Source organism: Limulus polyphemus, unplaced genomic scaffold (genome assembly GCF_000517525.1).
Source record: "Limulus polyphemus unplaced genomic scaffold, Limulus_polyphemus-2.1.2 Scaffold1820, whole genome shotgun sequence".
In the NCBI taxonomy this organism is placed as follows: Eukaryota; Metazoa; Arthropoda; class Merostomata; order Xiphosura; family Limulidae; genus Limulus; species Limulus polyphemus.
The window spans coordinates 72,633-96,516 of NW_013667430.1; the positions used below are offsets into that span (position 1 = coordinate 72,633).

Sequence of the window (23,884 nt, forward strand, 5' to 3'; positions counted from 1 at the left end):
AATATTACAATGTGTTATTAATCCTTATTTAATTCTGATTGTAAATGAGTTGAAAAATAATAATTACACTACACTTATGTAATATAATTTTGTATGGTAGACATAGTGTGGTTGACATATTACATTTCCTTCTTTGCTTTCACTCACTAAATTAACTATGTCCATTCTCTTCATTTTATTCTCAGGAACTCAGTTATTCAGCAGACCTATTCTACTACTCTCAGGAATATTGGTTTAATCTGAATATATCTCAGAGTGAAAAGGAAGAAAAACGTTATTGTGAAGTTTTTAACTGGCATGTGTGTTGACCTTTACTCCTACTCATTTGGTATTAAGTTTAAGAAAGCTTTTTTATTATGAAAATGGTATTTTCAATAAATTAATGAGCTTACAACCAAGAGAAAGAGATGACCAGTGAAGAGAGATGCTGATTGAGAGAGTTGTCAAGTCTAAGAAAGGTCCTCTCCTGAACATTAGACTTTTGTTGATGCTGCAAAGATCCATGACTTTCAATTTGTTGCAGCCAAAAACTCAGTAAGAAGAGCAGCTGATAGCTGGTATACCGAAGAGGAAAGGTTGAGGAAAGCATGGATGATTAGAGTCATTGCAGCAGTGTGGCATCTGCCAAGGTTGAGACAGAATGGGAGAGCCTCTATAAGATATCTGACCTTCACTAGCCAGAATAATCCAACCACAGCTCTGGTCAAAACCATCTGAGAAGGATCAAGAAAGACAGGAACCGTGATTAGTAAACCACATTTACCAACAGGAGTCATCTCACCTGTTGATGAGATGGTGGATATCATATGGTTAAAAGAGTAAATTATGGGGCAGTTGTGAGCCTCTCTGAGTTGACAGGCATATTGCTGGAGTGACCATGAATCACAGAAGAACTTGAGGTCAGGCAGAACTGACAGCAACTTGTTGCTTTACCAAGATTGAGTTCCTAGTCGATAGGAGTGGCCAGAGCATTGGTAGATCTCATTGGGTATCAGGAACTCTGAGCAAAACCACCACTTGTTTTAGTCAAGACAAAATTCATTCTGCAAAAGGAGATAAACTAGATAAGAACACAGAGATGAATTTCAGATTATACCTATAAGGCTAATGCCTACAGACATAATGCTTAGTATAAGAAAGTTTGCATGACTGAATGTAATAGCTAGGAGTTTGAAAACTCAGTTTAGAAGTTGCAACTTGTATTTTCTGTGCTATTGAGTTAATTTCTGTGATAACAAACTCAGACATTTCACAAGAATCACTCACGTCATCTATCTGAGCAATGAAAGCTCTATGGAGTACACTATAAACTGTGACTTCTCAGGGGACAAAATAGTTTGGTGAATTTGATTAACAGAAACTGCTATCAATACTGACTTTGATTAGCAATTAGCAAATATTACTAAGGATCTTTTTACCATTCATCATTTTAACACAATATGGCAACTAAATCCAGTACTAAAAGTCTTAACTCTTTGTAAAGACATCCACTAATGAAAAAGAGGTAAATGGTATGTTTTTATTCTAACAAAACTTTTATTCAGCTTCAAACCCTAATATTTAATTGTACCATATATGACATTTCATGAACAACATAGTTCCTGGTATATCAAGTAAAACTGCAAGAAATACCAAACACCTCAGCTGTCACAAAATAATATAACAACCATTAACATGAGAAAGAAGTGACTTGAAAGTATTACAACTGAACAAGGTAGCCTCAAATCATTTTTCAAATTAATGTAGTTTATTTATTTCTTTTTTGGTGAGACCTCATCACTCTCTTTAAAATGTGGTCTCCTTGGTTTTTTGAAGAAGAAAATGTCTAGTGACTTTTCGGCAGTAATTACCCTTCTCACCACAGGCATGCTTTACTGTGCATGTCACAATGAGTTACATTCAAAATTTAACTAAATTACTTTTGTTTGTTCATGATATTAGAAAAACATGTAGGTTCAAGAAGTCTTGATAGAAATGAATAGAAACCCTATAATGGACCATTCCCAGTTTGCTCCTGAGGAAGAAAGGTCCACCTTTCAAAAGCACTCAGGTTATAGAGGTTTTATTCATTTCTACTTTTTGTTTGTTCATGTTATACCAATTAGTATAGCATAAAATCATCACTAATAATCCATATTTTGATTGCACAAGTTTTAACTTTATAATTTTATAAGGAATATTAAAAAGAGATCTTAAGTCTTCCCTAGTGTGAAAAATGTGGCATTTTTTCTCTAGGCATCCCCTCTTTATTTTATTTACTACCATTCCAAAAAGGAAGAAATTTAACGTAATTTATTCATTATAATGTTGTCATCGCTCAGTAAAAACATACTTTCATAGCCTTCAACTTTGTTTGGTTACAGAGCCATCAAATAGAAAATAACATTCCTCTTGCCACACAAACCTGTCACATCCTCTCTTTCAGGAGTTGTCAATAGTTCTCACTTATGTTTAATACTGTATGATTTATAACCAAAAGAAAGCCAAGACTTTCATCTATCAAGTATTATACTACATTGTTTTCTGTACAAAGAACTCTCAATTTCTCTTTTAGTACAAGCTTTGTTTAAACAGAAAATACACTGACTAGCTTGAATAAATTGATAACAGCTCTTGTTGCATAGTTAGAAAACCAGAAAAATTGCAACAGTTTTGGGACATTGTCTGATTTTTGTATGCTATTATTCTATGTTTTTTTGTCCATTATTTAATTAAATAAAAATTATTTAGTGCACTACTACCATTAGTATAAAAAAGTAGGGATAAGTGTCATCAATAGTTGACAACAAAAAACAAAAAAGTACCAGGTAAGTACTTTATTTCTTGTTTTTCTTTATTTATTATTGTAAAAGTAACTAAAATGTAAAAATAGGTAACTCTTTAGGTTAGTTCAGGTTAGATCAGGTAAAATAAATAATCATAATAATAATATAAAAATTTTTTCACAAGATACACATGCAAACAGTTCAGAGTAGCTTGTGGGTAATGTAATTCGATAGTGTAACATGAGTCACACATTCCTCAAGTGATTTAAAACTTATATTATAATGGCAAAAATAGTACTAGTAGTGTTCAAAGGTCAATAAAATAATAAAAGTTAAGTATAAATAGATGTATACTGTTACAAGTTTAAAGCTACTGAGGATAAACAAATGTAGTTTCATGTTACAACTTGAAGTCATTCTAGAAATAAAAATAGGTTAATTTAGATTTATTTTGATTGTTTCTTGGTGGTTATGAGGTAGGTCAAACTGATCAACTTGTATAGAGTTAGCATGGAGAACATAACAGATAAAATATAAAGTAAAAAATAGTGATATGGTCAGTCCTTGGGACTACATCCATAGTGAGAGAGTTTATAACGAGCTCAATGACAAAGTGTGAAAATACTGTATGTGCTATTTAGCAGGAATTTCCGAGGAATTAACATCAGCCTTGGTATATCAAACTGAAACATTATGGCATTTTCAATGTATTGTTGGAAGTCTCAAAGACAACATACAAAAGAAAGGAATGATTCACATGTTATGCTAAGCAAGAGAAAAGTGCAATGCGAACCTGGATATTTTTTCTCCTGCTTCTACACATGTAGTGACAGTTGTCTTTTCTGTCAGTGTATATTAATATATACTGTAGTATCAGTATGAATATTAATCCCCAGTTTAGCTAAATTCCATCACTTATAATTTATTCCACAATACCCAAAAAGAAAAACAGGTTGAGCATGATGGCTCATACATTGCAGCACATTATTATACTACAGCTATCAAAACATAACCCGCATGAGGTTACTAAGTAATTTGTGTAAGAGCTGGTGGCAATCTGTTTTAAGCTATTAGTGTGTGTGTGAGACCAAATAATGATATATGTACATGAAAATATAAATGGATATAAATGTGTAGTCTTACATGCATATATGAAGATTACATGAATTCATTCATGAGTGTTGTATAACACAAATGGATAAATAACTGAAAGAGCACAACTATTTAGCAACATGTAAATGGAAACAAAGGATTTGATTTGAATGTAGAGACCATATGGTATGTTAATAACTGTGGTTACTGACCTGTAATATGTTATTTATTATTTGTTTATAGTTACACACAAAGCTACAAAACTGGCTATCTGTGTTGTCCCCATTTTGGATATTGAAATCTGGTTTTTAGCATTATAAGTCTTCAGACTTACTGCTGTACCATTGGAAGGTGGTTTTATTTGAAGATAAAGTACACCATGTAGGGAAGTCTCTACAGAACTCTTAGGATAGATCATCACAGCCCAAGCTCTGGTTCAAACCACAGATGACTACCTAAGAAGAACTGGATATGCTGTTGGTGGATGACCTCTGTTATTTAGAGCTATTTCTCTGGCAGGTGAGACAGTGGGCACCGATGGGTATAAAACCACAAACCAGAATATGGTGAGTCTCTACCAGACGACGGACACCCTGTGACTTGAACAATGACTCTCAACAACACCTAGGGTCATGCAGAGCCGGATGATGAGTTGCCCCAAGTAAATTGTTGCCCTGGACCATGGAATGATTACACATCAGAGTGCCCTACATCTACAACATTGGTTGTATTTCAACCAGACTTTGGCTGAGATTCTGCATGAGAGAGACTTTAGCCATCACCACAAGTACTTGTGAGCAAGATTAAACAGGCTCTCACTGTTCAAGGTGTGCCAAAAGAAGATATGGACTGTTTCCTAGAGTGTTTCAGGTAAGAAACTGTCTGAATGGAATAAACTCAGAAACAGGTTGTTCAATGCACAGTTTATTTGAATAGGTAGTCATTCCATTGGTGCAAATTCTCCTTCAAACCTTATACTCATCCTGATGACTGTCTCCAGTTCTTTTTGCTACTCATCAACCTAGTGTTTGGACTGTCCAAACTCAATATCAGACCAACTGCATGGGAAAGCTTAGCTAGAAATGAAATCTGCATATAGGAGGAAAATACTAGTGGAAAAATTCATTAAAGGTTATCCCTCATGAAATCATTAGGTAACACCTGAGTGTCAGGTACATACTCACCTTTTCAAGAGAATTTCTGTTATGACCTAATATGAAGTAGTAACTTTGGGTTGATTAAAGGAAAAAGCCCACAGCCACAGCTGTTTTGGCTGTACATAGGATGAACTGACCTAATCAGTCACCTATAACAAATCAAGCTAGATCTGTACCAAAAGATAACCTACCATCTATGCATCCTGACACAGTGATGCAACCACACTCATTTCATGTGAATGGAGAAGCATTTTATGGCCACACAATGGTGTATATGTTGCAGAATATGCCAACAATGCCTTCATGTATATGTTATCCAGAACAAGTAAAGTGAGACATATGCTTTACTTGTATAATGATAGGGTACTGGTGAATACACTACCTCTACTTGCCAAGCAGCAAAGACAATGGAGCTATTGGGTTTACCTAACAGATACCAACCAACCCACAATGTTACTATACTTTGCCAAGCAGCAAAATAGGTATGTTTATCAGTACTAGATGTTGGTTAACAGGTCCAGAATAACTAGCAAAGTATGATGGATGCTAGGTCAAATCCTCTGGAAAACTGCAAAGCCCAAGTTGGGTTTGGCCACTGATATGGGGGTATACAGTGAACTGCTTGCACAAAGAGTTTGTTGGTCAGCCCAGCTCTATCATGGTGGAGGTTGGTATGCACCTGTTAAGAAAAAAGTGAGAGAGATTGACTTCCTGGTTGGTATAAGAGTTTTGAAAATCTTTGAAGCTATACAAGTGAAATCACTTCTCAGACAAGTGAATACCAATTTATTCTGGTGAATGCCAATAGGCTAGATGTAGTAGGAGAGGTAGATCAACAGCTTTGTTAGAGAATATGTGCCCAAAGAATAAAGGTAGTATTCTCTAGCCTTAGATCTGCAATTGTCATCCTCTGGATAGATGTGCTGCAGACATTTTCCATCAGACTTACATGTACAACAGGTGAGCTGATGCTCTGTGAATGTCATCCACTGCTGACCAGATTGAAGTCAGGAACAGTATAAAGCATGAGTGTATGTAATGGAAGGAATAACAATATCTCCTTATACATAAATGGTGATCTGTGATTTACTCCAGACAAAAGTCTAGCATGCTGTTACCCTATAAAGCAGTTACAGAAGACACATGTGAAATAAACTATTTATTGTCCAATAAGGGATGAAATCTCAGTGTTCTTTAGCAATTATGGGAGCTCAAATATCCAGCTGGAAGTTGGAATGGTTAGAGGCACAGAAAGCAAAGTGGAAGTGACCAAAGCTAGAGGTTAAGTTAGAGTATCATACTAGTAACACTTCTCTGAATTTTTTCAAACAGTTCATTAACCTATACAATTACTGTATAAAACTCTTTAGACTTATATTCAATATTTCTGTTGATAAAACCTAAAATCCTATTTGCCTTGCCACTAGAAATCAAAACACCAAGATCTTTTTCTTCTATAACAATGTGAAGGTTATTCCCATCAAAATTATACATTATACCCATAATTCAAATTGTGATATCCCATATGCATTACCTTGCACTTATTAAAATTAAAAGCCACCTGCCATTATTTGTCCAACTCACCAAATAATCTAAATCCTCTTGTAAAGGAGAAGCATCCTCCTCGCAGCCAGCAACACCCAAAACTTTAATGTAATCAGTAAATGTTAAGATTTTCCTAAACTGAAAATGTATTTCCAACAGATACCTTCTCTCACAAAAAACTTTCTCAACTTATACTGCCCTCTATTGGTGCCAATTTTTGCTTGCCACTAGCCTTAATACTCCCACTTATCTCTACATACTAACATGCAGATGATTATACATCAACCCTCCATCAATAGATGTGTGACACTAACCCTATCATAACCAGCACCCTCTAATCTTGCAGCTGTTAACCACTTCAAGATTGGTCAGATCATACTGCGGAGGATAGGTGGGAAATATGACAGGAGGTAAGTATTTATCTACAATACAGTTTTGGTTTTGGAAAAAGTTAACTTCTGATCTGATATCTTTCCTCCACCCACAAAATGCTAGAATTCCACATTGAACCAGTGGAGGGCTGGTGAGAAGATGATCCCCCTTTAGGAAGCACCCAAAGGAAAACCATGGGGTGTGAGAAGGAATTAAAAACAACATACCCATAAAAGACTACACCAATTCTGAGCCAGGTATACTCTCTGGCCTGTAATAATATGCTGCCAAAAAAGGGCAGAAACATGCAGGGACCCCAAGAAAAAATTACAGAAATAATGGGAGTGGCTAAGTTGTGACAGACTTAAAATACTCAACCTGGAATTGTAAATAAGATCCACAGTCCTCTACCTTTCACCTCCAAAATGGGTACTGGCAGAGATGAGGAACTTCCATACCAAGAATCCACCTCTGTATGTGTGCACCTCCAACACATAATCCATTTGGAACCAACATACGGCTAATGGTAGGAAGGTGGTGAGCCTAGTTGGGTGTTCCTCTCAGAGGCATTGGGAACGTTTTCATCCAGTCCATGGAAGGAGGAGAGTACCCAGCCTTACATTTATGAAAATTCATATATCTTATCCAGCTACAACCAACATCAAACTCACTGGGAAGTAACATTCAGTAGATGGTTGGAAGAAGGACTGCTATTTGGAGTTGTATCTCCAATCCAAAATTTGGTGGCATTGGGAGTTATACATCATGTCCATTGTAGGAAGAACATAATGTCATCTACACCAGCAGAATGCCACCACCCTATTCCCAACTGAGTGGTATCATGCACACTCAGGAGGAAAGGCCTCCAAGGTCCACCACCACAGCAGCTAGGAACTGGTAAGTGGCAAGGACTCACATTCTCCACTAGAAGGAGGAGAGAAAAATTGCACTGGAGAGTCTGAAGGACCACAGCATTGGAGACAGTGCAAGTGACCCCGAAACCCTATTTTGAAAAGCAGAGAGATCATGTTGACAGAATCAATCAACCAACACTTGTACATCAGGTCTGCAGTAGGAAAAGCCTCAATGCCATAGATCAGAGATGGGCAATAATCCCTGTCTACTTTACTTGTGTTAGTTCATGAGTGTATGGTCCAGGATGAACATATTTATGAAGCAAAAGGCAGTGAGGTATACCTACGAACAATCTTGCAAAACACTCTATCTCAATGATCTGTGTAACATGACCTTGTGACTTGTTCTATGGTATTTTAATGGCATCTGAATTGTACATTAGGTCTATGGCAGGAAGAGCCTCATTCTCACAGTCATCCAGCATGGTATATGATCACAGGTCATATACCATGGATTTAAGACTACATATACCTGGCCAGGAAACACTTGCCACAGAGCAAATATACAATAACGGTCCCATGCAAAGAAAAAGAAAGTGAATGGAATATTTACCACCCACAGATAAACAGTTACAGCATTGATAATGTCCCCCAAGAGAGGATGGAAATGTGCAGCCAAGAACATGGTAAGGTGATGGATCTGATAGGAAGAAAATATGAAAAAGCAACAATCATCAGGAGAAAGGGAAGAAAAACATCAGGCAAATTCAACTTGAATGGATAATGGGAAAAAAAGGTCACAGGAGAAGTGAGGATTTCACGGAAAAACAAATGGACTCAGAGAACATGGAAGGGAGCATTATGTGTCATATACATATGGAGAGCCCTGACTGAGCAAAGGAGGCAGATGAGAACAGAATGGGTATAAAGGTGGGAAAAGGAGTAAAGGGAAAAAGGTAGGAAGGTAGATGTACCTTCTCAAGCAGCCAAGTCTTGGGCATAAAGAAATGATCAGGAAGTAGGAGAACATAGGAACTAAGAAAACAAAAACATGGGGAATATTAACTGCGAATGTACCAGAACAACAATGTTCACACACCAACAAGAGCAGAAACAGGGACATCAAGGAAAAGTTATTTAAAGAACACGATGACAAAAGGTCCAATGGAGGATGGGAAAGGGAATGGAGAACCACACAGACATGCTTAACAGGAAGGGAAGCAGGACAGCAATGATGGAAAAAAATAGAAGGAATGAAACAACATGAATAAGATTGGAAACTGGATAACACAAGTTAAGTTGGTAAACTGAAAAGTGGCAGATAATGCCACCCTATAACCAACAACAGAGGAAACCAAAATGCCCTGTTAAAAAAGCCAAGGCAAAAGGACAGTAGGATGAGAAGTATGAAAACCCATTAGGACAGACCAAAAGTGGTATGTGTACCATGTACATTGGTAAACCATGGTGGAAGAATGAAATGGACAGAAAATGGAGGAAGCTACACACAAAAGTCCAGCCCTTTAGGCGAGGGACCAGACAAAACTGCATATGAAGATGGAGTGCAGGTATGGACAGATGATGCACACTGGAGAAGTGTCAGAGATAAAAGAAGAGAAAGGGAGGCAACACCAGAAACTGGCAAAGCAATGGAAAACACATCTAAGCCAGCCAATACACAGAGTTGTCTAAAGTATAGCATGGACACTTGGGAGGAGACAAGTAGGAACATATGCATAAATGTACCAACTCAACCAATCCTGACTGAGAGCATCGACTGCTCCTGCCAGAGGAGGAGGAACAGAAGACCAAAATTTGGAAAGTGGTGTATTGATGAGAGTGGCAAAAGCATCCAAATCTGGGACACCCCACAGAGCACACAAAACCCCAAAAAATGGGTATATCTGAAGACCACTCCATAGGGAGAATCCTGTTGGGGTGGGATAACCAATCTGTAACTAGATTCAGGGTACTTCGATTATGACTTGCCAACAAAGTGATGTGACAGCAGTGGGCCCAACACAGAAGATCCTATGTTTGAAAACAGATGTCTCTCAATCGAGTGTCCCTTGCCTGGTGATGTACGAGACTACCATAGAAATGTAACAGTGGACTATCAGTATCCAGCCCCAAAGAGACACAGGAAATGAAAGAAAGCCTGATGAACAGCAAGAAGTTCCAAGATATTGATATGGAGAGAGTACTTGCAAGAGACCATTGTCTTGAAACCTTCTGAGTGTCAAAAAACATCCACCCCCTGATACAACCAACAGCCAAAGTCAGTCTCTAAGGGAAGGAAAAGAGGGGTATCTAAGGGATCCGAAACAAGGCTCCATTGGTCTATCAAAGTCTACTGACGATGATACATGAGGTCACAACCACAAGGAATGAGGGCTTCGAGAAAAGCCCATATCCCCAAAATAGAGAGAACTTCTTTCACAGTAAGAGAAGGAGAGGATGAGATGGTGCATATGAAACAATCCATAGCATGCAACTGAAAAAGAGTAGGTACATCAATGGAGAAGAGAATTAAAAAACATCCTGAAATGAACCAAACATTGTGAAGATTTGAAGAAAGACTAGTCCACTGTGACAAGCCAACCTACCATGACAGTGTCCTGGAGAAGAAACTGAGGATGTAGAACTGTGTCATCTTGTGAGGAGACAAGAAGCAGCCATACGTCCATAGAATGGTGGAAAAAAAATCTTGGAATGAATCAGGCAGGCAAAAAAATGGGAGGGAAGAAAATGGTGAAGATGAATGGAAGTAGAGGACAAGACTTACTGAAACAACTGTCAAAACCCATTGATTGACCACCAATGACCTTCAACTGTGGGCCAACTGAAGAAGTCTGGCCCCCACCAGCCCTGACCTTAGAAGGGTATTCAGAATAGACAGATATGGAAAAAAAGGTAATTGAATTATCAGGTCCGATCCACACTAAGGGAGAAGTGACACCAAATGCCGTGAATCAAAATAAAGGAAATTGGAATGATGATAATCAAAAGCATAATTGTCCACATTACATAACTGTTACTCAAAATGACCCACATGAACCCCAATATCCAGAGAAGAAGGAAACACTAAATAATAACCCATAAGCTAGTCCCCGAGAAGGGCAGGGGCAGAACACAGGAAACAGAAGTTAAGAACAGAACATAATATACCTGAATAATCAAATCCACCAAAGGGGTAAGAGGTCTGGAGAAGTCTCCTGAAACAACACACAACTGAGAGTCACATTTAGGAGGGGGAAAAAGACTGCCCAAATCCAATACTTCCCAATCATTAAAAACAGTGATAGGACAATCATCATTTCGTTTTGATTGTTGCATGAAATTGGTCGACTTTCAACATATCAGAGCATCACTTCATGCGCTGAAAATCGTGGTTCTGACGCATTGGACATGGTGGGTAATTCTGCTGCAGCAGTTGTAATCACCTAAAACTGCAAGTGCATAACTCACAAAATTGAAAGAGAAGGTTAATAAAATAATTCGTAACTCTTCACAAAAGAAAATTAAAATAGTTAAGAACAGTGTAATTAAAGCAGAACAAATAAAAAAGTAAAAACTTGTGGATAAGTGAATCAGACTGTGAGCAAAAACACATCTATACAAAAAATACTAACAATCGAGAAGTGGTTAACAGCTGCAAGATTAGAGAGGGCGCTATTGATAGAGGGTTGCTGCATAATCATTTGCATGTTAGTATATGCAGAGATAAGTGACTAACTAGTTATTGATGTAAATCAAAAAGAGCAAAGGTCCTAATACTGAGCCATGGGGTACTCTATTAATGGCATGAATTCAGTTTGTCTCAGCTGTTTTTTTTATCATTTAGCCAACCTATTCTACACATATCGACAGATAATTTTAACAAGCCTTTTATGTGGCACCTTATCAAATGCCTTCTGAAAATCCAGATACACCACACTCACATCCATTCTCTCATCTTCATAAGCAGTCTCCTCTTCAAAGGAAGTCAAAAGATTAGTAAAGCAAGATTTTCTCCTAGTTAAACCCTGCTGACAAAATTTTAAACTTTGTTAAATGACTTGGCAAAGCATGTTTTATCAGACTTTCAAAACTTTTCTCATCACTGATGTAAGACTAACAGGCCTATAACTACTGGGACAATTTTTATCACATTCCTTGAAAAGAGGAGTAATATTAGCCAACTTCCAATCTTCTGACACTTGCCCACTATTCAAAGACTTAGAAAAATAGTAGAAAGTAGCTCACATATCCAATCCTTAACCTCTTTCAAAACCACTGTGTAAATATTATATGGCCTAGGGACTTCCCCTTAATATATTTGAAGAAATCCTTTCTATTAATTTTTACATTTTCAGCCAACTATTTTTTAAATATTTAAATAACTTCCTAATTTTCCATTTGACCAACTCTCTTGATCTTCTATACTCCTCCAAATCTCCCATCATTTCAAGTCAATTTAAGCATCTTATATTTATAATGCTTTTCTTTAATTTTATTGTTTATACACTTTGTGAGCAAACCTGGCTGTTTTTGCTTGCAGCCACCCTTTTTTCCCCATAAGGAAAATATCCAACTTGGATATTTAAGAATTTAGTTATAAAATTTGATTAGTATCTCCAACTAATTCAGTTGCCCAATTCACAGCAGATAATTCTTTTCTCATTCTCTTCAAAATCACTTTTTTGAAATTTGAGCCAAAATCTCATTATTCCTTATCTCCATATGCAAAAAAACATAAAACCTAACTGAGTAATGATCACTTGTACCAGATATTCCCCAATCTCTACCCTATCAACCATTTCTTATTATTAGTTATCAATAAATCTAAGATGAAGATGGAATACATATATTCTGAAATGTTCAATAAGTATGATGTTATTCATCACTTCCTTGGTTTGTAGTGTGAATCATTAGATCAAAACTATTTGAAAACAGTAGGTACATTTTTTTAAATAAAAAACAAAACAAGTGATCATGTAATGATTTCATTTTATAAAGACTGCATCCCATAGTCAACAAATACCCCAGTTTTCAAAATATAAAAATATTTCTTCATGAACACCAGCAAAAACAATGGGCTCACAATCAGTTAATATGGTGATGATTCTCTACTAACTCCACATCTTTTACTTAATTTATGTATTCTTTACTTGCATTAAGCAAATACAGAACATGCCTTGTTTTATATTTCAATGTGATACAAACTAATCACTGTGGTTTTCACTAAGTGTACTGTATCTCAACATTTTACACCAAAATTCATAATACAAATGAAAAAGTGTACACAATTAAATATACATAAAGCAGTTCAAATATATAACAGAAAACATGCACACACATGCATCCATATATATATTTATTTAATCAAGACATATATACAGTACATGACATCATTTTTTAATAGCTGGCTTGGTTCAAACAGCAACTGACATCAGCATCAGTCATGCTTTCCCTGTGTGCCAAACATGTTAAGCACCAGATGCCACTTAAATAGTTAGATGTATTACAACCCAAATGATACCACTAAAGTAAAAGTTATCACTGATAGTAATAAGTATAAACGTCTATCCATATCACATTTCATGTTGTCAACTGGAAACTTAATGCACAAACACACAAAGCATGACACCGAAATTACTTTTACCATCATAATCTAACAATTAGCATGAATCAAAACGTTTATCCTGGCACTACTGCCATCTATACCTTTTAAAGATTAAAACATAACTCAGATAAAAAATCAAGGAAAATTATATACATTTCATCTGATTTGTACAGTCTTTGTTATAGCACAGCTTCCTTATTAAGTTCCAGACAGACTGGTATATATCAACTAGATATTGCATAATGATACAAAGTCTTGTCAATGTAAGTGCAAGTTTCCTAGTTACTAGCATAGTTTATACCAACTAATGTTCACCAAGAACTGTAAAGTCTTTTCAGCATACACATATTTGTTTGTCAGGATTTTCAGTCATCATCAGTAGTTTAACCAACTGTTAATCTTAGTATTTTATCTAACAACCTCTGCTGATTGTTCTAGCTGTGTATCTAGTAAGTTTCACATTGTCTGCTCCAAAGAAATTCCCTTACTATTGATCTAGATAGATCAAGTGATTATCACAAGATGTCTGGCCTTCAATTATTGCTCAATAGCTTGGAAATTATGGGTTGAAATTACCATTCAACTGTTGATTTTGCAACCAACTGTCCTAACTTTATAACAATAATTCTACTTGACAGCTTGGAAAATAAGGAATGCCACCTCCTTTCACGCACTGATTTTTCAATCCACTGACTATCCTAATTGCAGTTAATCCAAGTTGCAATGATTATGTTATTGATGGTGTCTCTGCTGACTGCTCCTCTACTGCTGTTGTCTTAGATATAAGAAATGGCTCAGTTTGACTGATTATATAACACAGCTTGCTCAACCTGTATGGTACATATACTGTATAAGTGCTACCGTATATACTCTGTGTTTTATTAGCTTTGTGTTTTTCATTTTTGAAAGTTAGTTTTTCAGTGAATTTTATTAATTTTATGTTTGCATAATGTGTGTGTGTATGTATGCATCATTCACTAACTAATTCAAATATTGGGAAGAAAAGTGCAGATTAAAAAAGTTGACTGTGAGGCCTGTCACAAGAATTTCAACTCTGGTTCAAAGATGTAAGTACTACATTTACAGTTCTGTATGGGATATATGCAACAAAATTTAAGACTTTCTGTATATGATTTTATGTAACTTTTTTCTAATTATTTGTTCTAATTATTTTTGCAGTAAATTATGATACCTACAATTTGAGCACTTTTGAGGACTCCTGGTATTGTATGTAAGTAGCTACGGTCAAAGTGGATACCACTCTTGGCTTTTGTAGCAGCAGCAGACACAGCTGCATTAGTTACATGACTGGTAGGGAAGTCTTGAGATTCCATAATGAAGTTCAGTTGCTGCTTTGTTCCTACAACTTGCTGTTTGCCTTGGTTTTTACTTACATACTGTGAAATATAAAACATTCATTTCATAAACTTTTATGCATTTTTTAACAAACAAACAAGATACAAAACTACGTGGCACCAAAGTATAATGTAACTTTATCTGATAACTTTTGAATGTAGCAAGATTAAATATTGTTTTATACATATAACAGAAATGGAAAAACAATATATACTAGTAACACAAACCAACAAAAATGTTACTTATTACATAACAAACTAGAAAAAGGAGAATCACAGTAACAAATGTAACCTATTTAATTCAGTGTACAAATGTACAAATTCTATCATCAGATATATATAACAATGTACAATGATATATACAATCTACATAATATATACAACTAAAAGTGTTGTTTCTCACAATAATCAGAATAGATAAAATACATAGAAACAAGCTAATAGTTAGTGAAATATAATGTATATATTCAAAAGGATTACTAAAATAAAATGGAGTTTCATTTTATATGCATATAAAATGGTTGTTTCTTTGAAATAAAAATAGAAGAAAAAAACTAAGATAACCATTTCTTGAAGTTTGGGTATTCAATCAATATCAGTAAACTTTATGAGTACTTCATTAATAGGTAAACCCAAGGTGACATATCAATGGAAATAGAATACTTACTTTTCCCTATTAAGAGAAGATTGTTCATGAAGTATTGTAGCAATCTGAATATCAAACTACATTGCTCCTGATCCTCACTGTGGTCTGTAACTAATGTTATAATCTCTGTCCCTTTTATTGCAAGTAACTTGACCTACAATAATTTGTAAATGTAGATTACATCTAAAGTTGACCCATTCCAATAAAGTTACATTACAGGAATTTTGGATGCAAAGTTCTCTTACTCTACAATTAAGATTATAAAAGTATTCAAAATTACAAAGCACAATACTTTAGCATTTCAAAGATATGGGATATCTTTAGTAAAAAACTGATGTGTATAGCAATGGAAACCATGATTCCTGTAGGAAAAAAAAAATCCAAGACTAACTACCAATCACATCGTTGAAGGTACTAGAGAATATTAAACAGCTTATCTACAGATGCATCCCATGATCAATGCAGTTCATTGCACCTAAACGAGGAAATATCTTTGAATTTGCAAACAAGATAATTCACATTGATATAGGTATACAAAAGCAATAAAAGATCCTTAAACATACTTTTCCCAAACCACACAGCTGAACCGAATCCTACAGTCAAAAGCTGTACAAATAGTGCTGGGATTAAGCATATGTCTATTTAAATGTTCACTAAAGTCTGGGAATTTACTATCCTCTTGCCAGTGATACATTTACAAAATGACCTGTTGTGAAAATATTTTCCAATATATTTATTGCTTTTGCAGCATACAGCTATAATGATAAGGTGAATATCAAGAAAGTCAAGAAAAATACCAAGGTGAACTCTACATAGATGCCAATAAGACAAAGCATCCAACCACTCATGCAAATCAACATGCCATTTCAGCCAAAGATGCAAGTAGAACCATAAATTTGTGCTATGTCATTCACAGATGTTTCACGTTGATTTGGTGTATTGTAGGAGCTCAGAAGTCATTGTTTAAGTAAGATAATTAACTTTATGGACATTGTGAAAGATGAAAAGAGATAGGCGAGAACATTGGCTTTAGCGTATTTTGAAACAGCCTCTTGAAGTAAAAATTGCATTGTAGAGTAAGTCCTTAACCAGGGCCATCACATAAAACACCAATAATGGTGAAAGAAGAAGTTTAAAATCTACACACCATATTCCCATATCATTACAAGATAATACCAGCCACATATCCAACTCAACATGACAGTTCTTCTTTAACTTACTAGTATAAATAGTTATTTATGGTATAACATTCTCTTATCTATACAGATAAAAGAAGCATGCCTTTATGCTTGAAACTACCATATGTTTGTAGTATAAAAGGATATAATAAGTTTCTTTTCCTTTCAGCTTGTATACGTGAAAATTTCTTATTCACCTACAATTTTCCAAATGTTCACCCTTGCAGCTGCTGAATATAGTATTCTATTCTATCCTTGAAGTTAGACACAGGTGTACAGAAAGTACAAATAATTAAGGGTCAACACACTGATTTGTGAGCTTATAATCCCAACACTGATTCCTGTATGACACCATGTATGTTGCCAATCATGGCAGCACAACCTCAGCCCTATCAACTGTCACCTGTGGCCAGCTGAAGGAAATTGGTAGACTGACTGACACTCATAGCTTTCTTGCTACCAAGAAAGATACTAGCACTGAAGATTGAAGTGGGAGATTTGTAGTACAGAGGTGATCTTCTCTGTCATAGGAAGCATGCTGATAATACTATCCTGCAGCAGGAATCCCAAGGAACCAGAAAAACACTATACCTGTGAATTCATGGGTGTCTCAACCATACGTTTCTGAGATGCTCCTGGAGAAGCTTTGTATTTATAGCCCCAGGTCACTAAAGATGAGGTAAAGAAAATCTCTCCCACAGTTTTCAAGAGCACAGGTAAGGAAAACCCGAATTGTTTCTTGCAACATTATAACAAATTAACTGACGAAGATGGCTGGACTCAAATGTTTTTATCAAGCACTTAGATAGTGAGGAAGATGCTGGTAGTACTTATTTGTCCAAGGGGAGTTAGGTGAAATAACACCAGGTAAGGTGCCATGTAATGGTTTCAATGGTCAGCCAAGTTGCTAACCTCCTAAGAAGTTGTGTTCACTCCTTTCAAAGCTATCAAGTATTTATGCACTATATCATGTGATAACCAGTTGACTATTACAAAATTAAGACAGTTTATTGATCACAAGACCAACAGAACCAAAGGGGCATGTAACCCTTACTTTCTAAGCTGTCAAGCAGTTTCATTGAGAAATGTCTTTGCATCATTGTGATGGTTGCTTAATCATTGTACTATTAGCATAGCTGATTATTGTTAACTTCTGATCAAAGATATACCTAATAATGAACACAGCTAATTAAAATAATATAGTACTTTGTCAGAATTTAAAATAAAATATGTATATATAATTTTCCTTTTTGCCAATTGTCATTTAAAGGCTTTGGATGCAATGAAGTTGGACAATGTCACTATCGCCAATGACACCATGCAATGTCAGGGCTAAACCCTGAGAAAATGAGTTTAAAATGGTACCTTGATAAAAGAGTTAGCACAAAGGAACACATATAAAGTGCAATAAACTTAAAATAAGACCCAAAACTCGAGCAGTTTCAAATAGTTGACTATTCTTTGTTTTCCTGAAGAAGAATAGTCAACTATTTGAAAGCGCTCGAGTTTTGGGTCTTATTTTAAGTTGAAAATGGTACCATCATTCAGAGTCATAATGATGGCACATCTGTAAAATGTGGGCTATTGTGACTTGAGTGTCACAAAGGCCACACATCGATGGATCACTCCCAGATAAGAGAAAATGATGAGTTAAAACTGTGACTAATGCATAGCCTAGCCAGGACAACTTCCTCCTTCAGACCCTCACAGAAACAAGATGGCCAAAGAAGGTTTGTTCTGGAAGAGCTTGCTATGACATTGCTCATTCCAAGTCAACTCCCAAGCAGACGGACTTGACTGCAATGTCAACGAGCTTATTCCCACAAATACCAAAATAGCCAGGAATCCAGAAAAACTGGATACTAATGGAAAATAGAGAAAAATGGGCAGCTGTTGTTGAATATTAACGAAAACAGGGTGAGAACCAATGTTAAGCGATTCCAGGGCCAATAGAGAGCTAAGAGAGTCATTGTAAATTGAATTAATTACATGTTAACATATTTAAAAACACAAACGTTAACAATATTTGCAACTAAGTTTATGAAAATATTGTTAAAAACACAACAAAATGTGCACTTTTTATAACTGTAACAATAATGAGTAAATGCAAAAAAATAAAATAATAAAAAACATAATAGTACAATCAGTGTACTGCAGAGCTTCTACATGATCTAGGTCAAGGTAAATGGCATGCAACTAGGCACAAACACAGAAACAGTAGAGGAAATCCTGTGAGCAACTACTCAGCCACAGCAAACCATGGCAGAGCCTATAGAGTCACCTGATTTCAAACCATCTGTGTAAACGGGAATAGAAGGATGATTTGAAAGACGTTCAGTAAATAGAAAATGATACTTCCAATTGGGAGTATCTGCCTTCCTCAGATGATTCAAGAAAAGGTCACATCTGGGGATAGTTAATAAGCCATGGTAGAATGGGCTGATCATTGGGGACAGCAATGCCTTCTAATGCCAGACCCAATTCATAGAGTTCTGCCTGGATATGAAGGCCAAAAGAAGGAATTGCAGACCATCTATTTTGAAAGAGCATGGCCCACTGAAGAAAAAAAGACACAATCCCAGGTGGGATGCTGTGGTGAGGATTGAAGCTTGGTAATACACTGAAGAGAAAGTTGTGAATGGTGGAGGTGAAGAGGAGGTTTGTGGGACTCTGTGTACAAACTCTGGACTGGAGAAATGCAGAAGGCCCCCACGAAGAGTCGAAGCCCCAGATGGTGAATGGAGTCCAGCACCTTGAAGGCTAAGGTCCTGGCAGAACCAGAAACCCATAGTCTAGTTTGGATTGAATGAAGGCACAATAGATCTTGAACACAGAACATCGATCCACCCCAAGAGGTGGAAGAGAGGGCATGGAGGATGTTCAGTGCCCTTGTAAACTTGACAAGTAGCTGCTTTATGTGTGGGATGAAAGTAAGCTTATGGTAAAAGATAAGCCCCAAGAACTTTGCCTCAGAACCAAAAGAAGAACAACATCATCAAGACAGATCTCGGAATTGAGATGTAGGCCCCACTGGTGAAAAACATGTATGCATACGGTTTGGAAAAATACAAGGTAAAACCGTTTGCTGTGGTCCACTTAAACAAGCAACTGAGGGCAGTCTGAAGCTGCCACTCAACAAACCTCATGTTTAACGACAGACACAAGATGTGGAAGTTGTCAACACAGAGCCCGTTTGCAACAGTAAGAGAAAGTTGTGTAGTGGTAGCATTAATCTTGATACTGAAGAGTGTGACACTCAAGACAACCCTGGGGGACTCCAAGTTCCTGTGTAAAAGAACGGGAAACAGTCGAACCTACACGAACTTGGAATCACCTGTCCAATAAAAAGTTCTGAATAAAAATGGGTACATGGCCATGCAACCCATATGAGCAGAGGTCTCACAAAATGCTGTACCTCCACTTAGTGCCATAAGCCTTCACAAGATCAAAGAAAACAGAGACAAGATGTTTTCTCTTGAGGAAGGCATCCCTGATTGAGGTTTCAAGTCAAATCAGGTGGTCCACAGTGAAGCACTGTTGATGGAACCCACGCTGGGTAGGCAAGAAGAGGTTGTTTGATTCGAGGATCTAAACAAGACAAGCATTAACCATCCTCTCTAAGACCTTACAGAGACAGCTTACCAAAGCAATTGGACAATGATTAGGAGGAATCTTGGGATCCTTCCCAGGCTTAGAGAAAGGGGTGACAATAGCCTGACACTAAGCATCGGGAAAAACATTCTTCTGCCAGATTCAGTTAAAAACAACCATAAGAATAGCAAGAGAGGCAGGAGAGAGATGGTATAGCATCTCAGAGTGAACATCATCAGGTCCAATGGACTTGCTGCCAGACCAATGAAGAGCAAGTTTGAGTTCCACCAGTGAAAGAGGGCAATTATAGTCATACAGATGATTGGCTCAAAAGGATAGAGTTGAATACTCTGCCCGAGGCTTGATGGTCAAGAAGGTGGGGGAAGAAACAGAAGTGCTGGATGCATGAGAAAACTCTCACTAAAAGTATCACTGATGTTCTATACATCAGCAGCTTTCTGGCCATTGGATATGGGAAGAATACCTCTAATTAACCTTCCAAATCTGGTTCTATATGACTTTGGAACTGGCCACAGAAGAGATGCTAGTTATGAACTTAATCAAAGATTCCTTTTCACTTTGACATCTGACCTGCCCAAGCATGGGCACGGGCCCTTTAAAAAGTGATGCGGTGGGAAGGAGTGGGATACCTGCAAAAAATATCCCAGGCCTGTTTCTGAACCTTCTGTGCCTGCTGGCAGGCTGGAGACCACCATAGACGAAGATACTGTGGGAAACGTGTCGAGGTTTTAGGTATGAACAGCTGCTTAAATGAAGCAATCAGTTACTGCTTCCACACAGTCGTTAATAGAAGAAAGACTAACAACAGCAGGATCAAGTTCCGAGAGAAGTGAAAGAGAGCCAATCAGCCTGAACCAACTTCCACTGTGGGACTCAGGTAAAGTGACATCAACCATGGCCAATCTCTCTCAAAATGATAGGAAAATGATCACTGCCCCATGGGTCACTGTCAACCTTCCAAGAAAAGCGAGGGAAAAGTGAATGAGAGGAGATAGATAGATCACTGGCAGTAAAAGAATAACTAGGTGCATGAAAATAAGTAAAAGAACCTATATTGAAGAGAGAAAGGTTGTGATCCGAGAGCACACACTCTATGAAACGACCCCACCCATCAATATCAGCATCACCCCAGGATTAAAAAAGGAGATAGCAACTGTTCAACAAGACTATCAAAGTCTGATTGATCATAAGTCTCTCCAGGAGACAGGTAGAGGGAACAAACAGTGATGGTACAACCCAAGGAAACATGGATGGCTATGGCCTGCAAAGGTGTATTGAGTAGCACAGACAAGGTGGGCAATGTGCTGGTCAACCAGCAGCCCCACCCCTTCATGCAATTGTCCATCACACAACCTGTCATTCCAGTATAAAGAAAACTGCCAAATGATTACAGTATTGGGAGGTTTCAGGAATGTTTCCTGTAAGGAAAGACATATGGAATGATCGGAATTGACCAAGGCCTTAACGTCATCCAGATTAAAATGAAAACCTCGACAGTTCCACTGTATTAAAGTGGCCATTTTTACTAAGGTGTAGGAGAAATAGGCAGAGAACTCTTCTGTTTATGACCATACCATTTTTCTTTACTAGAAGGAGGTCTTTTGACCTCCATGGATCCTGCCTTTGGTCGAGTGGGCAGATATCTGTCATTAAACTGCACCTGAGGGCATGAACAAATAATCGTTCTGCATCTAGGGCTTGAAGAAGATGGTCCCAGGGAGTCACTAGAAGGAATGATGGGGACAGAGATAGGAGTAGACATTGACTTGTCAACATGGTTATCCACTGAGGGCAAAAGACTCTTCAAATGATACAAAAATGACTGATGGAGGCATGGAAAGGTCCATCTACACTCCCATTGTAGCAGTGGAATGGAGTGTGGCAGCATATGTCCATGATGGAGTTGGGGACAACAACTTTCAAGCCTCTGGATATGAAATGCTGTTAACCATTTTTAAACACTGTACCCTTTTCTCATCCACCCACTTATGGCAAGATCTATAGTAAGAGGGGTGGGAACTACTACAATTGACACAGTGATGGACCAGTTCACACTTGTAGGCGTCGGGGTCTTTGCCACCACAATGAGTACACATCACAGAACCATGACAAGAAGCCTTCAAATGACCAAATTGCTGATACTGGAAACATTTGAGAGGGTTGGGAACATATGGCTATACCTTACAGTTCTTATAACCTGCCTTGACAGTGGCAGGTGGACGTGGTGATGTAAATATCAAAATAAAAACATTGGTAGGCTGCAGTGTTCCTTCTTTATGAGTTGAGATACATCGCACTGCAAAAACTCCTTAGCTACAGAAACCAGCGAGAATCTCTGATTTGGGGATGTTCTTCAAATCACTCTCAACAATAACTTCTCACAAGGAATTCAAAGTAGCATGGAGAATAACCTCAATGGGTATATCCCCAATGGCTTTTGAATTCAGGAGGAATTCACTGTGTTTAAGTGTAGATGTTTCCACCAAGATGTCCCCATAGCGTAGCTTCTTAACTGACTTTGGAGAGCCAGCAAGCCCCTCTAATCCCTTCTGAATAAAAAAGGGAGACATTTGCCCTAAAGGTTTGTCTGACAATGAATGCAAAATAAAAAAAAGAGATACAGGTTTAGAATGGGTTAAAGATTGCTGGTTAGTTTCCAATTAATTGTTTTTTACTATTTTATTCTGTTGAGGATTTGGGGGATCCATGAAATAAGGAGAAAGATTCAGTGCCCACTGACCCCACCCACCATGAGGTCCTACGAGGAGACAAACTACAATGCCAAATAAGGACACTGCAGCAACACCAGGGTTTCATGAGCATTATACTCAAACACCAGCATCAGACACGATGTCCACAACACATGTTGAGAATGCCCAACACTGGTACTAAGTTGACCCTAGCCCAACAGGACCAGCCAATTGACCCTGGAGGGCACCCATCTACAGGAATTCAAGGACAAAGTGGTGGGTTGCAGTGCCCCAGACACCACTCAATAATCAGGATCCTCTACTCTCCTTCATGGGTCGCTACGCATGGCAAACACGTGGGTGGATGTTCATATCCTAGAGGAGGTAAACTGAAAATACAGAGCCTTCCGTGGGAGGTCACCTCACCAAATACAATAAACTACCTTGAGGGATTTTCACAGAGTGAAAAGTTGCAAAGTTATGAGAAACATGTTTTTCATATTTTTCTGTTAATATAAGCAATTTTTACCTATGTACAACCATGTTTGATTATTTGTAAGCAAGGTAGAAATTATGGGTTCTTTGGTGTATATTATGTATAACCCTGACTTTTATACTTAAGTAGTCATAATAATTTATTTAGGTTGGATGAATTATTTTTTTTACATGGATTTTTTATTTCTTTTACGTTTTTTTTTGTAACAACATATATATTGGCATATGTTATATCTACATTCATTTAAATAACTCACGATTAGTTAGAAGATTATACAGTTGATTGTTAGTAATAGGAGGAATCTTGTATTGAGTGGGAAGTTGAAAATGGTTTACCTTAATTAAATATTATTGGAACTACACACGAGAGTAATAACATGTAGGTACTGTGGTGAAACTTTTTATACAATATAAAAATTTACTTAAGGAAGGAGGGGTGAAGCACCCTAAAATAATCAAATAGTTCAACTATACTTTCTAATGGACTAACTACAATCTTCAACCTTATAGTTGCATTG

At 37.1% G+C, this 23,884-nt stretch overlaps 1 long non-coding RNA gene across 2 annotated transcripts in view; it reads right to left on the minus strand.

The window, feature by feature from the left end:
- Positions 1 to 14,743: 14,743 nt before the first annotated feature.
- The window catches only part of LOC111087170, a 33,256-nt gene continuing 24,115 nt past the window's right edge, over positions 14,744 to 23,884 (minus strand). The window contains exon 3 of one of the 2 annotated variants that reach the window (XR_002611889.1): positions 14,744 to 14,787. This is a non-coding gene — a long non-coding RNA (uncharacterized LOC111087170). The remainder of the gene's footprint in view (positions 14,788 to 23,884) is intronic. The other variant, XR_002611888.1, reaches the window with a different exon arrangement.